Source organism: Sabethes cyaneus, chromosome 1 (assembly GCF_943734655.1).
Source record: "Sabethes cyaneus chromosome 1, idSabCyanKW18_F2, whole genome shotgun sequence".
Classification (NCBI taxonomy): Eukaryota; Metazoa; Arthropoda; class Insecta; order Diptera; family Culicidae; genus Sabethes; species Sabethes cyaneus.
The window spans coordinates 14,633,303-14,647,886 of NC_071353.1; positions in this window are offsets into that span (position 1 = coordinate 14,633,303).

Consider the following 14,584-nt stretch of genomic DNA (forward strand, 5'->3'; position numbering starts at 1 on the left):
TGCTTGAAATAGCACCAGCCATCCCAGCTCTATGATGCTGACGAAGACAAGGATGTGGTATCCTGGTATTTATACTACATTGAAAGGTTTACTTGATAACTAATCATCATTCTGATTGTATTTTCCAGATAAACTCTAGTTGGCTAATTTTGGTGTGGAAAAGAGATCAATTGCTAGCATAAATAAGGGTGATAACGAGAGTGATAACGAGACGAGTTTCCTGTTCAGCCTGTTTAACGAGTTTTATTATTGAACGATTTTATAAAAACGCTTACACATCCGGTTTTAGGCAGTAAATTAAATTAATCTCTTAAAATATTCGCTCTTCTCCAATGGATGGAAACTAATTTCTACGCAACGAAGAATAATTATCTTTCCGGCGACTAATTATCAGTAGTACTGCTGGGATTTTACGTTTACCTCATCTCCACAAAGTTCAGTTCTAAATTTAATATCAATCGGTGGAGCAACAAGTGAGCAAAAAAGACTGACCCGAAATCATCTTATCCTATCAGCTCGGAACGAAATTTGTATGCTATGCCGCTGACGAATCCGAATCTAATCAACCGATTGGAAACTAATCTGCAAATATTCCGAAATTTCAAAACAAGCTTTATATGATGTAATTCGAAGTATACACGATAACGTTCTGCAGTCTGTTTTTAGGTCGTATGAATATCTTGATAACCGCGGATTTACGCAAGCAGCCGACCGTAATTGGACTTTGCTGATGCAGGCGACGCATTGCAGTGATTAGATTTTTATTTACCTCACGCGTCAGAAGCACGATTTCGGCGGTACAGTAAAGATTCGCCAAATTTTTTCAACCCAATCGGTTCGAATCGAAAATACTCTAAGATTTGTTCTATAAACTAAACACGTGTAAATATTCCGTACGACTATAGAGTAGGGCGGGGCATAAGTGCGACATTTGAAGTAGTCAATAATTTTTATGAGTTATTTCATTCATGAGTAAAGAAGCACAACAGTAAAATATATTTTATATTCATGCAATAATTCAATATCTTCACATTCAACTATAAACCATCTGGGGTAATAGTATTATGCAAAATAAATTCTTCATTTTTCTGATCAAGTTCCGAATCGCACTTTTACCTCACTAACGGGGCAAAAGTGCGAATACCGCGGGGCAAAAGTGCGAAGCTTAAATCTATGAAATTGGCACAGCAGTAGCTAACAAAACCATAATATCTTCAATCTCCGATAAGTTTCAAAAAGGAATATTCTCAATTTGCATCTTTTTTATTTTCCGCTGGTGTACTGCACCAGATTGAAATTTTACCAAACGATTATTTCATCACCAGCGGATGACACTGTTTTGCCAGCATCTGTAGAGCACACAGTATCCTACAGAACTTCCATTTCTAGTATCTGAATACAGTGCCTAAACCGTAATAAAATTATCTATGCATTTTGGCTTCGTTCATGAATCGCACTTTTGCCCCGCTAGGCACTTGACGGGGTTTGAGCCAATTATGGAAAAACGAAAAATATTCTGTAAATTGTTCTCACCATATTTTTAAAAGAAATATATGAGTGATTTTAAACGCTGCCACAATTTTTCGACAAGTAATATCCTCCTGTTGATATCGTATTTGCCGTATAAAGAAATATTACATAAAAACCGCTCTAAAATAACATTTACCCATAACTCAGCAACTATGCTTCGTAAACAACAAATGTTTACGATAGATTCAAGTTGTCAAAGTAGTCACCCATCCATGCTAATGTAGTCAATTTACTCGGAATCGGCACTGATAAATTATTGAATCGCACTTTTACCCCTCCTTACTCTATAACATAGAAACGAACCCTGAAAACATTACGCAAATAAAAAAATCTCATAATTTTCATGAAAAAGTAACAATCAAAAACTTCTGCAATAAGTTGATTTCTGAAACATGATTTACAAAAGATTATGCGTGGTTGGCGCAATTTTTACTTCCTGGAGACTCTAAATCGTTTTGAATACTTAACACTTTTTTGTCTAAATGCTTCGTCTATTCTCAAGTATTGTTTAGTCGATAAGCTTATTTAGAATTTTAAAGTATCGAATGCTTTTTCTCACATTGCCAGTGACTCAGGTTCGCCATTCGTGCATTTACTAACAACGAAACAGCTGTTTCGCGACGTAAAGTCTTGCTCTAACAGATGACAGTTCGTATAAATCTTTGCTGTTTATAGACAACCGCTTTCCAAGAATAGGCAGAACATTTGCAGCCGGTGGACACCGGCAGCATGTGACATTATTGTAAATAAATAAATATTGTCTGTACAAGAATAATTCAAACCCTTCGCCAGAAGGTGCACAGGGTGTACCTAATTTTTCTTTACAACCGCTGACCAGCTTGCTGTGTTCCATCACTAATACACATCCACCCTTACAAATCGTAGCCAGTTGCTTTGAAAGGACGAAGCAATATAACGCCATTTCGAATAAATCAATCGCGTGCAACTATAAGCCTAGACTTAAACTTTTGCTCGTTCTACGAATTCATTGCCTCATTTCGTATTATGCACTCAACTAAACGACACCCTCGTGGGTGGCATGGTGAGTCAAATGACCACCATTGCTGACTACTAACCTGCACTAACAGGTCTTCTGTGCACTTATTAAGGATTTAAATAAAGAAGCAAGTAAGAGTATAAACCATGATTTCAACGAGTTTTAAGTGGCAGTACGAACTTTGCCTCGAGTCAGCGCGCTCAAGTTTTTACTTCATTACACCTGAGTCATTGTGACTGAGTAAATGATGCACGACAATTTATTATGAATTTATAATAATTTCTCAATCGCCCCCTCTCATATAAGTGGAATCAGATGCGTATGCAAATATTGTCAAATAATGATCATATCCCTTCCTCCCAGGCGATAATCGATAACCTATATTTCATTAATTGCCTCATCGTCATTTTCATCCTCTCTGATGGCCAGAGTTCAAATATCGCACAAAATAAACATTCCGTTCCGACATTTGCCTATCTCGCCGGACGAAGTAAGGCCTCGCCAGCAAGCAGACCAACAACGAGTTTGGCCTTATCCGATGATGACGATCAACGTCCGACGACAACGACCGCACACCAAGCAAAGGTCTGCCTCCCGATTATATTGCTTTCCAGTTTGCCCAAATCACAGTTTAACCCCTGTGCAGTTGAACAACTCAATTGAAAAGCAAAACATAAAATACTCAGATTGCGTGACACCTGTTTCAGAGGACGAAGTCGGTGGCGGTGCAAACAAGAAATGGTGCGTCTACCCTAGACGGGTCTGTCTACGGCAAAATCTCTGCTGAAAGCGCCACAAGCGATAATTCCAGATATGAAGAGATTGCAGTTCAGTTCAATCATAAATATAATCATTCTACTCATCATCATTATCAGCCCCATCGCCATCATCATTGTCACCAACGCCATTTATCTTCGGTGCAATTGGTTCGGTCGTGCCCATTCGCCCATATGCAATGCCGACGCCAATTTTATGTGGTTTAGAATTTTTACGATGTTTATAATATATGGTCGTGATCATGCTCGCCTGGGTATGCAGAAATCCAGAAATATTCACATCTCTCTGTTGCACCATACATCAAAAAAGGACAAAACAAAAAATAAACGTAAATGAACAGCTTGGTCATGGAAAGAGAATGTGTTTGTACAGGAAAATACTTATTAGGATTTGTCTTTTTTTTTCAATTTATTAAGCCTTAGTAACTTTTCATGAGGATTTACAACATCGTAGTGCCTAACGGGTGGCAACTAAAATTTCGGATTTTTTTTCTCAAGCTGTCAAAAAAAGACAAAGATACATGAAGAAGATCTGAGTACATTTGAAAACGGTCCTTAATTGGCTGTTCATCGAAGATTTCGTTTGACGTCGAAACAGGAGCGTATTACGGCCGTCATGACAACTTTGCGAATGCATCTCTCGACTCTACCAATCAATTGTTTGCAATTCGTGGCTCTCCAGTTATTTTTGTTCGTCAAGGAACTCAAAATCCCGAAGAAATCTTCGATTGGGCGCACTGAGACAGATTTTTCGGGCCGTGGCTTTTGGGAAGAATGAGATCGAAAGGGTTTTCAGGAACGATTGTATTTTTGGCGTAACACGATGGTGCTCTATCCGGCCAAAACACGAACTGTCCATCTGCAAACTGCAAGATGTTTTTGAAGAAAAGGGGTCCAAATTTTCTTCAAATATTCGTCTGGTGCATCTTAATTGATAGCCAAACCAGAGGGCTTGTTGTTGAAGAAACGAGAACGAGAACCTACCTTGCTTGTGAATAGTTGTTGGGCATCTTAGGATATGGTAAACAGTCGAAGCCGCAGCTTATTCGTTTTTTAAATGTTGTACCGTATACTTTTTGCCGAGATTTCTGTGGCAGTTCGTAGAAGTGTACAACGCGCTCCCGAAATGCTTCTTGTTTCGACGCCATTTTTAGCAAAACAAGGCAAGCATAAACAAAACAAAAAATATTATCAAAAAGAAGAGAGAGAGAGAGAGAGAGATAGAGAGAGAGAGAGAGAGCTTACACATACATACTCTCATTTTTCTCTGAACACGTTTGTTGTTGTGCATAAGGGCCGCGAAAAAATTCCAAAATTTTAGTTGCCACCCGTTACTTTAATTCCATTGAAAACTTGTTATCATAGTTTTGCAATATATTTTTTTTGTGGGTTCTAATCCGGTTATAATCTCAGATTATAACTTGGTTCGACCCATGCACCTTTCAACATTGAACAAAGGTAGGAGCCGCAACGACAACTTGTTAAGCGTAGCTACCATAGCCCCCCTCCTCACCTTTCCACTCTTTCGCCTCCATTGAAAAAATTCTTCATTACTTTCCCCTACCGTCCCTTCATCAACTGTAGAAACCACCGTTACAAAAAATATTAATATAGGGCACGAGAGGGTATTTTCAGCCCATTAAGCGATGGCATCTATTTTTTCGGCCTATGGTGTAGTTCTAGTGGAAGAACAGATGGTTTTGATATTCTTTGAATAAAAAATAGTAGATTATTTACAGTCTGGAGAAAATAGTTATAACATATTAAAATTCTATGTCGTCAAAGTATTTTTATAGGCGAAAAAAGAGGCAAATAGCCTGTAAGAAACCTGCTGAAAATACCCTCCCGTACTCTATATGCTTGACCGCATTTCAAGGTCAAGACTAAAAACACGAGGTTTGGTCTATCTGTATAGTGTTGCAAGTTGATGAATGATGGCTTGTTCCGTTTTTTCTGCCAACATTAACTGCTTCATATGATTTAAGAATTATTAACACATAGCTTAGACCCAGCTTTTTAAGAATTGTTTCTTAGGAATAGGACAAAACACAAAAAAGGCTGGAAAGGAGGAAAAACGGTCCTGAATTCAGAAGAAAAAAGACGACGACGAAAAGAGATACACAAGAGCAAAATCAGGACTGAAAAGGGCGAATATGTGACGGGAAAAGAGGAGAAAAAAGAAACAGCCGGTAGGAAAAAGTAAAAACTAGAAGGAAAACAAAATGGAGGGAAACAAATGGGGGGAAGACAGAACAAAAAAAGAAAAAAACGTGACGGCAAAGCTTCCCACTGCGGGAATGAATACGAGACAAGAAAGACAAAACGAACCATAAAACAACAGAAACAAAAAGGGAAAGAAGATTAGCAAGAAAAACGAAAACCGAAAAAGGTGGCTAAACGAGATATAAAAGAAGAAAGATGAGACAAAATGGGAACGGGGGTGGGATGGGAAAATTGAACAGAAAAAGACGAACAAGAGAAACGCACCAACGGAATAGGTAAAATCATAGATAAAAAGACGAAAAACGAGAGATGAAAATACCAAGCCAGAGAGCAAATGGAAAAAAGGAACCCGAAAACAGAGTAAACGTGACCGGAAAGCAGAAAAAATGGGGCATCTAAAACAAGAAAAATGGAACAGATGAAGATGAACAATGAGAAAAAGACGGTTTAGAAAAAAAGAAAATCTGGAACAAAGAAAATGGGAAGAAAAAGTACGGAAAACGCGAAAGAAAATTACAAATAAAAGATGATTAAAAAAAGAGGATGCTCACAGCTGAATTTGGTTCACATCGCATAGCAACAAGACATCGCGTGTAATAACGAGAGAAATTCATACGTGAGTTTCGCGCTTGTGATCAAGGTTGAAATATCATGTGCTTGAAATCTCATTGAGTTTTTTGCTGCTATGAATTTTTCAACACTGGTTGTTATACCTTAATCGTATAGGTTCGCCCTAGTTCCAATCAACCGGCTGTCAAAACGTTTGTTTTTTTTTTCTGTAAGTTTGAACTTAGTTTTGCTCTGGCTTTACTGGCACTGTCCTGACCTATGCCTAGCCTTCTCGAGCGAGTATATACCGCGTGTTTTGATAGTTGACATCGTACCTTCTATGCCAGGCTTGGACCTGACCCACTTCAAAATCTTCCTACTCAGCATTTCAATGCCTAGTTCCGGTTTTCTTGAAAATTCTTTACCGCATTTCCACAGCTTGGTTCTCCCTATAATTCTTGATAACATTCACACTGCTGATTTTGGCATTTTTGTACTTTAGCCCTAGGACGGGACATGACACGTTGTATCGAAAGAGAGTCAATTTACTGTCAATAAAGGCCAGCACCTGATTGGCTGATTTCATGTGTGCTACTGCAGAAACAAAAATTTTGCAGGGAGACGCACATATTTCATAAATTTGCCATGAAACTATTAACAAATGGCCCGGTTCTGTAAAGAAGAATAACAGGGCTTTCAAATGGAGTAAAAAAATTTTGGCGGCCATCTTGGATTTGGTCACTATATTAGATTTTATCACTGGTAAACGGCTGAATAATGCGTACCGTCGGTGCCTTGTGCACGTGTAGGCATAAAATAGACCCTACAGTGGTTCATAGCCTCTTATTCAGCAACTCCTATTCCTACCGCCTCGTGGTACCAGCCGGGATACGAGCAACTTTGGTGGAGATCGGGTAACCAACCCCGGTGGAAGCCAAGGTCGTATGCTGACAGGAAAGGAGGGCTCTTTCGAGCTTCGTTGGCCCTCCGGCGAAACAGGGGGTTGGTGTAGCAGGCTTTGCAAGCCGTCACCACGAAAAATATTAAAGCATGGAACGAAGAACAAATATATTCTTACTGGAACAATCGGAATAGACCCACGCGACGAAAAAGGACTATGGATTGGAAACTCGGGACGTGGAACTGCCGATCTCTCAACTTCCAAGGGAGCACTCGAGTGCTCTCCGACGTATTGAAGAGCCGCAAGTTCGACGTCGTAGCGCTGCAGGAGGTGTGTTGGAAGAGCTCAACGGTACGTACGTTCAGAGATGGACATACCATCTACCAGAGCTGCGGCAACACACAAGAGCTGGGTACAGCTTTCATAGTGATGGGCGAGATGCGGAAACGGGTGATTGGGTGGTGGCCAATCAATCCTCGAATGTGCAGGTTGAGAATCAAGGGCCGATTCTTCAACATAAGCATTATCAACGTGCACAGCCCTCACCTCAGAAGTACCGATGACGACAAGGATGAATTCTACGCGCAGTTGGAGAGTGAATACGACCGCTGCCCAAAACATGATATCAAGATCGTCATCGGGGATTTCAATGCTCAGGTCGGCCAGGAGGAGGAATACAAACCGGTGATTGGAAGGTTCAGTGCACACCAGCGAACCAATGAAATGGGCCTAAGACTTATCGACTTTGCCGCCTCCAAGAATATGGCCGTACGTAGTACCTTTTTCCAGCACAGAATCCACCATAAGTACACCTGGAGGTCACCAAATCAGACAGAATCACAGATCGACCACGTTTTGATCGACAGTCGGCACTTCTCAGACATTATCGACGTCAGATCCTATCGAAGCGCTAACGTTGACTCGGACCACTACCTAGTGATGGTTAAGATGCGCCCAAGACTCTCCGTTGTGAATAACATTCGGTACCGACGCCAGCCTCGGTTAGATCTCGCGCGGCTGAAGCAGCCAGACGTCGCCGCAAACTACGCGCATTCACTCGAAGCTGCACTGCCGGAAGAGGACGAGCTGGACGAAGCCCCTCTCGAGGACTGTTGGAACACTATCAAAACAGCCATCAGCAGTGTAGCGGAGAGCTCCATCGGGCATGTGGCCCGGAATCAGCGGAACGATTGGTTTGACGATGAATGTAGGAGGGTGATGGATGAGGAGAACGCTGCGCGGGCGGCCAAGATGCGCAGTGCCACACGTCAGAACGTGGAAAGACACAAACAGAAGAAGATGCAGCGAAACCAAATCTTTCGGGAGAAAAAGCGCAACCTGGAAGAGCAGGAATATGCAGAGTTGGAGCGGCTGCATCGTTCTCAGGAAACGCGGAAGTTCTACCAGAAACTGAACGGATCACGCAAAGGCTTTGTGCCGCGAGCCGAAATGTGTCGGGATAAGACTGGCAGTATTCTGACGGACGATCGTGAGGTGACCGATAGGTGGAAGCAGCACTTCGACGAACACCTGAATGGCGCCCAGGCGGAAAACCATGGCGGCGGGGAAAGCGATTTCGACGGTGCAGCAAACGGGGAAGAGGTGCCAGCCCCAAGAATAGGCGAAGTTAAGGAGGCCATCATGCAGCTAAAGAACAACAAGTCAGCTGGAAAAGATGGCATCGGAGCGGAGCTTATTAAAATGGGACCAGAAAAGCTGGCCGTTTGTCTGCACCGACTAATTGTTAGAATTTGGGATACGGAACAGCTACCGGAGGAGTGGAAAGATGGGGTTATCTGCCCGATCTACAAAAAGGGCGACAAGTTGGACTGTGAGAACTATCGAGCGATCACCGTTCTCAATGCCGCTTATAAAGTGCTGTCCCAAATCATTTTCCGCCGTCTATCACCAATTGCGAATAGATTTGTGGGAACTTATCAAGCCGGCTTCGTCGAAGGTCGGTCTACAACGGATCAGATATTTACACTGCGGCAAATCCTCCAAAAGGGCCGTGAATACAGAGTTCCCACGCATCATTTATTCGTTGACTTCAAAGCCGCATATGATACCATCGACCGGAAAGAGCTATGGAAAATCATGGACGAGAACAGCTTCCCCAGGAAGCTCATCAAACTGATTAAATCTACGATGGATGGTACGCAGTGCTGTGTTCGGATTTCGGGTGGATTGTCAAGTTCATTCGAATCACACAGAGGGCTTCGTCAAGGTGATGGTCTTTCATGCCTGCTGTTCAACATAGCGCTACAAGGTGTTATGAACCGAGCGGATATCAACACGCGGGGCACGATATTCAACAAATCTAGTCAATTCGTCTGCTTTGCCGATGACATGGATATTATCGGCAGAACATCTGTGGCGGTGGCTGAACAGTACACCAGACTAAAGCGCGAAGCAGAAAAGATTGGGTTAAAGGTAAATACGTCTAAAACAAAGTACATGCTGGCCAGCGGAACCGAGGCCGAACGACACCGCTTGGGCAGTAGTATATTGATCGACGGCGATGAGTTTGAGGTAGTCGATGAATTTGTCTACCTTGGCTCACTGGTAACGGCGGACAATGATACCAGCCGTGAGATTCGGAGGCGTATTATCAGCGGAAGTCGTGCTTACTATGGGCTCCACAAGCAATTGCGGTCGAGCAGACTAAGTCCCCGTACAAAGTGCACCCTGTACAAGACGCTTATTAGACCGGTTGTTCTCTACGGGCATGAAACATGGACAATGCTCGAGCAGGACCTGCGAGTGCTCGGAGTTTTCGAACGACGAGTGCTAAGAACGATCTTCGGCGGCGTACAGGAGAACGGAGTATGGAGGCGGAGGATGAACCATGAACTCGCACAGCTCTATGGCGAACCCAGTATCCAGAAGGTGGCTAAAGCTGGACGGATGCGATGGGCAGGGCATGTTGCAAGAATGCCGGACAACTACCCTGCAAAGATGGTGTTCGCCTCAAATCCGGTAGGAACAAGACGACCAGGAGCGCAGCGAGCAAGATGGTTAGACCAGGTGGAGCGAGATCTGGCGGAGAGTACTCGGTGTCCGAGGAATTGGAGAGCGGTAGCCCTCAACCGAGTTACATGGAGAAATTTTGTTCAACAGGCTTTGTCTTAGGACGGCAAGCCACCTAAGTAAGTAAGTAAGTAAGTAAGTAATTAGATTTTATCACAAAATCGCCATTTGCACCATGGGCCCCCAACCGATTTTCATTTTAAGACCATCGTCGGAAAGCTGAGAAAAGGGGGGCCCTGTAGCTGCAAGGTTACCGAGTCTGCCTTGACAAGCGAGTGGTCGTGGGTTCGAATCTTAGTAGAATCAGGCCATTCGCTGTCAAGTGACTTTAGCATGGGTTTATTCTCAGGCCCCTCCACATCCTTCCTACTGCATTCTGCATTAACTAACAATGAAAGCCTCTTGCCAGGGCAAATTATAAGAGTGGTACTTGCTTGAGGTGCGAATGAAGCCTCTTGTCCAAGGACAAATTATAACTAGTCTCCGCACTTCCCGGCTCTAGAGCTAGATTGGTTGAAAAGTAGTAAGAAGCGTAGAGGGAAAAAGGGGTGAAAAACACACCAAAAGCACGGATAATAAGCAGTTCGCTCACTCTATAGCGATACTGCAATAACAACGAAGTGCGGAACAACACCTGGATAAAATCACAATAGATCAAAATGCTGGTCGTAGTGATAATATCCACACACAAAAAAAAAGCTGAGAAAAAATGCTGTAAGGAACATTCATCAAATTGTAGGTGTGATGGCATTAAATGAACATTACTGGCCACTAACTTAACTGTCTGTCCGCGGACATCCACTGCACACTCGACCACACTCTGTCAACCGACCAGTTACACGCCACTGCTTATTTCCCAAGTAACAGTGTCAAAACAGCCCTTTACACACTTCAGGTAAAGCCTTACAAATAGTATAAATAAAAGGATGCCACATCCTCCCCCTGCGCAAAATAAACAATTAATGTTCAAATTATAGTTTCAAGTCAATGATGAAGATTATTATTTTATTTATGTATTGATACAGTAGTTTCGTTGTTATTCTTATTCGTCTTATTGAAGTTGGTTTACTTTCATATGTCGCGCCGTTTTGTTATGTCTATGTGATGCATAGTCAATTCCAGTAAACTGTTTTTGAACTGACGTGTTGGAGCTCGCGTTATGCGGACTCAACCTTTTTAATCAAACGATATATACATTGTCTCAATAGTATATTGCCTCAAAGCTTTATTTTTTTACGATTTACCAATGGCACTGTTATGCCTATAGTCATTGGTAAGTGCATAATGCCGTTTCGGAGTGTATGATTCGCAGTTGTCAGCCTTCCGATATTATCTTTTTACACATATCGGCTCGCATGTTAACCTTAGGTACCTCTACCTAATAAAACAAAAAGCGATAATAACTGCATTCTTTTCCATCACCGGTCAATCGTTACCATTTTCATGCCACGGCCAAGGTAATGAAAAGCGAGTGTGCTTTTCGCAGGAATTTTGATGGCAAATGAAAAGGCGGCAATTTGCTGCTCCTTCCTTTCCAGCCTATCAACTGCGTACCTATACCTAACCGTGATTAATGTGCGCTGGGTTTGGTCGAATGGCATCGCGGTAGGGTAGTTCACTGTTACTATCACAATCGATAGCTGGGTGAGAAAAATTGTGTCACCTGGGATCAGGAAAAGTGAAAAACTTTTGACTTCCATGGCTTTCACATTTTTGGTTTTATGCGGTTTCTACTAAAATGTTCGGCTTTCGTTTCGATGCGGTACAATAGGCTGCTGCTGTTCGAATGTTGAACCGGTCTATTGGATACTTTTAACAACGGTATTTGGCATGATTGCAAACACGCGGTACATGACAAGAAAATATATGTCTTCGAGCCACGGAGTATAACTGTGACAAATTTCGACGAAGAAATGTCACAAACATTTCATCGCGTTCGACTTTCCCAGATTGTCCGACGAAATGGCAGAGTTAAAATTTTCTTAAACTAGTTGCAGTTTCTAGGCAAATGGTTTAACCATTGCGTTTACTAAAATGAACATCTACGACTCTCCGATAGTCAGTATTTTTAATTATTTTTTATAATATTTTATTTTTATTAATTGTTATATTCAAACGTCGTTCCAGTTTAGGGCTTACCAACAAAGTACGTAAGGAAAAAAACGTGTTAATTGTGAAAAAACATGGGGAGATTTCCGTTAATTCTACTATACTTTATGCGACCTTCTCAGATACGCGTATTTCGGCTACGACTTTAAGTCTTCATCAGTGTGGCAAGTTTTGAACTGCCACATGAAGCAATTTCTAATTATTCTTATCGTAATTGTTGTATTGACCCTTTCTTTACTCGTCGTGACGCTGTCTGTGCCCGCAAGTGTAGGCCTATATGTACCTACCTACCTAATAACGATCTCCGTTCGGCAAGAGGTTCTTTATGCCACGCAGATTTGTTATGTTTCACACGTTGCAGCGCCAGCCCTTCGGCCGAACGCATGGCGGCGGCAGCGGCCGCGGTTTCGACAGCGTGGCGTCGCCTGTGCCCTCTGGAGCCATTATTTAATTTTAATGAAGTGATAAATTTGAACAGATAACCAGATAATTGGCATGCGTGCGCGATTGCTTGCACAATGTTGTCGAGGGAGAAACTCTCTTGACTTAGATGCGGAGCCATCAAATATTAATTGTCTGATTCAGAAGAACACAGGAAGCGCTACTTAATTGTTGTTGAATCATTTTACGCTACACGTATCAGCGGAGCTATGTCAATCAGAGCTTCGACCGAAAAAAAACTGGCACCGGTAATTTTTGTGTTACAAAACGTTAAGAAACAGATTTTAAGAGTCTAAAATTTAATGTCTAATTCTAACAGAGGTAAAGGGTCTAGGAGTCAAAGAGTCACACAATTACCGATACCTACAGTCAGCTGGATTAATGCCACGTGATGTAGTCAAATTTGAAAACCTATTCAGCAGGCCTTGAACTTTCCTGGTTTATGCTTAGGTGGTCGTTCACACCGAACAGTGAAAAAAGATTCCACCGTGTAATTATCTGAAGGAAACGGTAGAGGATGATGCATCGGTGCATTGATTTGAGGTTGGACAAAATATTTTTAGCTGGATATAAAAAGATCAGTTTTACTATGGTCTCTAATAATGATCACTGAACTAATTTATAAGTAGTAATCTTGTAATCGAAGAATTTCTTTTTTGAAATGACTCAATTATTTTAGTCATTAATGAAAATTCTGAACCCATTTTGATATCGTATATAAAACCATTTGAGGAAAGCATACATTCACTCACAGATAAATTGAGGACGGTTTCACCTATATAGATGATGCTCATTCTAAACGTTTTCCCGACCAAGACGAAGAAATATTAGTAAAGTAAAATTTTCTTCGTAAACGTCAACTGACATTTTCCCAGCCTACTCAGATCGTTTCTCTTATCATCTAATCCATCGGGCTGCAGGGCTGCACGGAGCCTCTTCAAATTGGAGAGCACAAAGGTATCAAAATAAATACCATATAATAACATGGAATTAGATTTTTTGGACGCACATGCAGCGAAACGGATAAATATGCAACCGAGTAGTGTTTTTGTGCGCCAGATCGGTTTTCGTGTCATAGATTACCAGACGTAAACATAAAACTTTTAATTTTAATTTTTTTTTTGCTTTTTTTTAGCAAAGTGATACGCCGGACCCTCAGGGATGAACTTATGGCATTTAGACCAGAAGCCAAGCTATAATAGGCTAAAGATGTAGCACCTTACCTTACTTTACTCTCTGAAATGAGACGAAACACACCAACCAGCAAAAATATATAGTTTAAATAATATGCGAATAATACTTCAAAATAAAGTCATGTGGTTCAACGGTTTGCCTAAAGAACCAAAACCAGACGATCCCCCGCGTCGTAGCTAGGCTACTTAATTACAAATTTGAGTATTTTCAGATATAGCCACGTGGAGACGCTAGGTAGGAAATGGCCAGTGCAGAGCTATAGTGGGCGCTTCTTCCAAGTTGCCTTCCCCATTTCATAGCCCTGTTATAAAAAAATATATAAAAAAAAGCTACGAAAAACGGAAAAAAGCGCTGTAGAAAATTACCAATTGGATATTTTCTCTTGGAAATTTGGGTAGAAGTAGTTTAGAGTGTATTACTGTATTTTTATCGCTGACAGTTTTTCGAAAATTGGAAAAAATGGTGTTACCCGAAGAGCAACGTCGCGAATTGATTTTACGCAAGCACCTGGACTCTCATCGGGACATCGGAAAACAACTCGGAATCGTGCAGGCAATGGTGAGTCGTGTCATTTAACGTTACTACGAAACTTTGAGCATCGAACGGAAGGAGAAATGGGGTCAGAATGAATGTTCTATGTGAATGTGATCAGGATCAAAACGTTGAATCTGTCCAAGTCTTTCGTTCAGAGAGCCAAGGACTGGGATGTACAAAGTGCAGAAGGCTCCAAATCGTGACAAACGGCAAAATACGGTGGAAAAATTACGGGTCCGCAGATCCAGATGCTAACGAAGCCTCAAGTTTGATGTTCCTGAGGAAGTAAGCAAGCAGAAA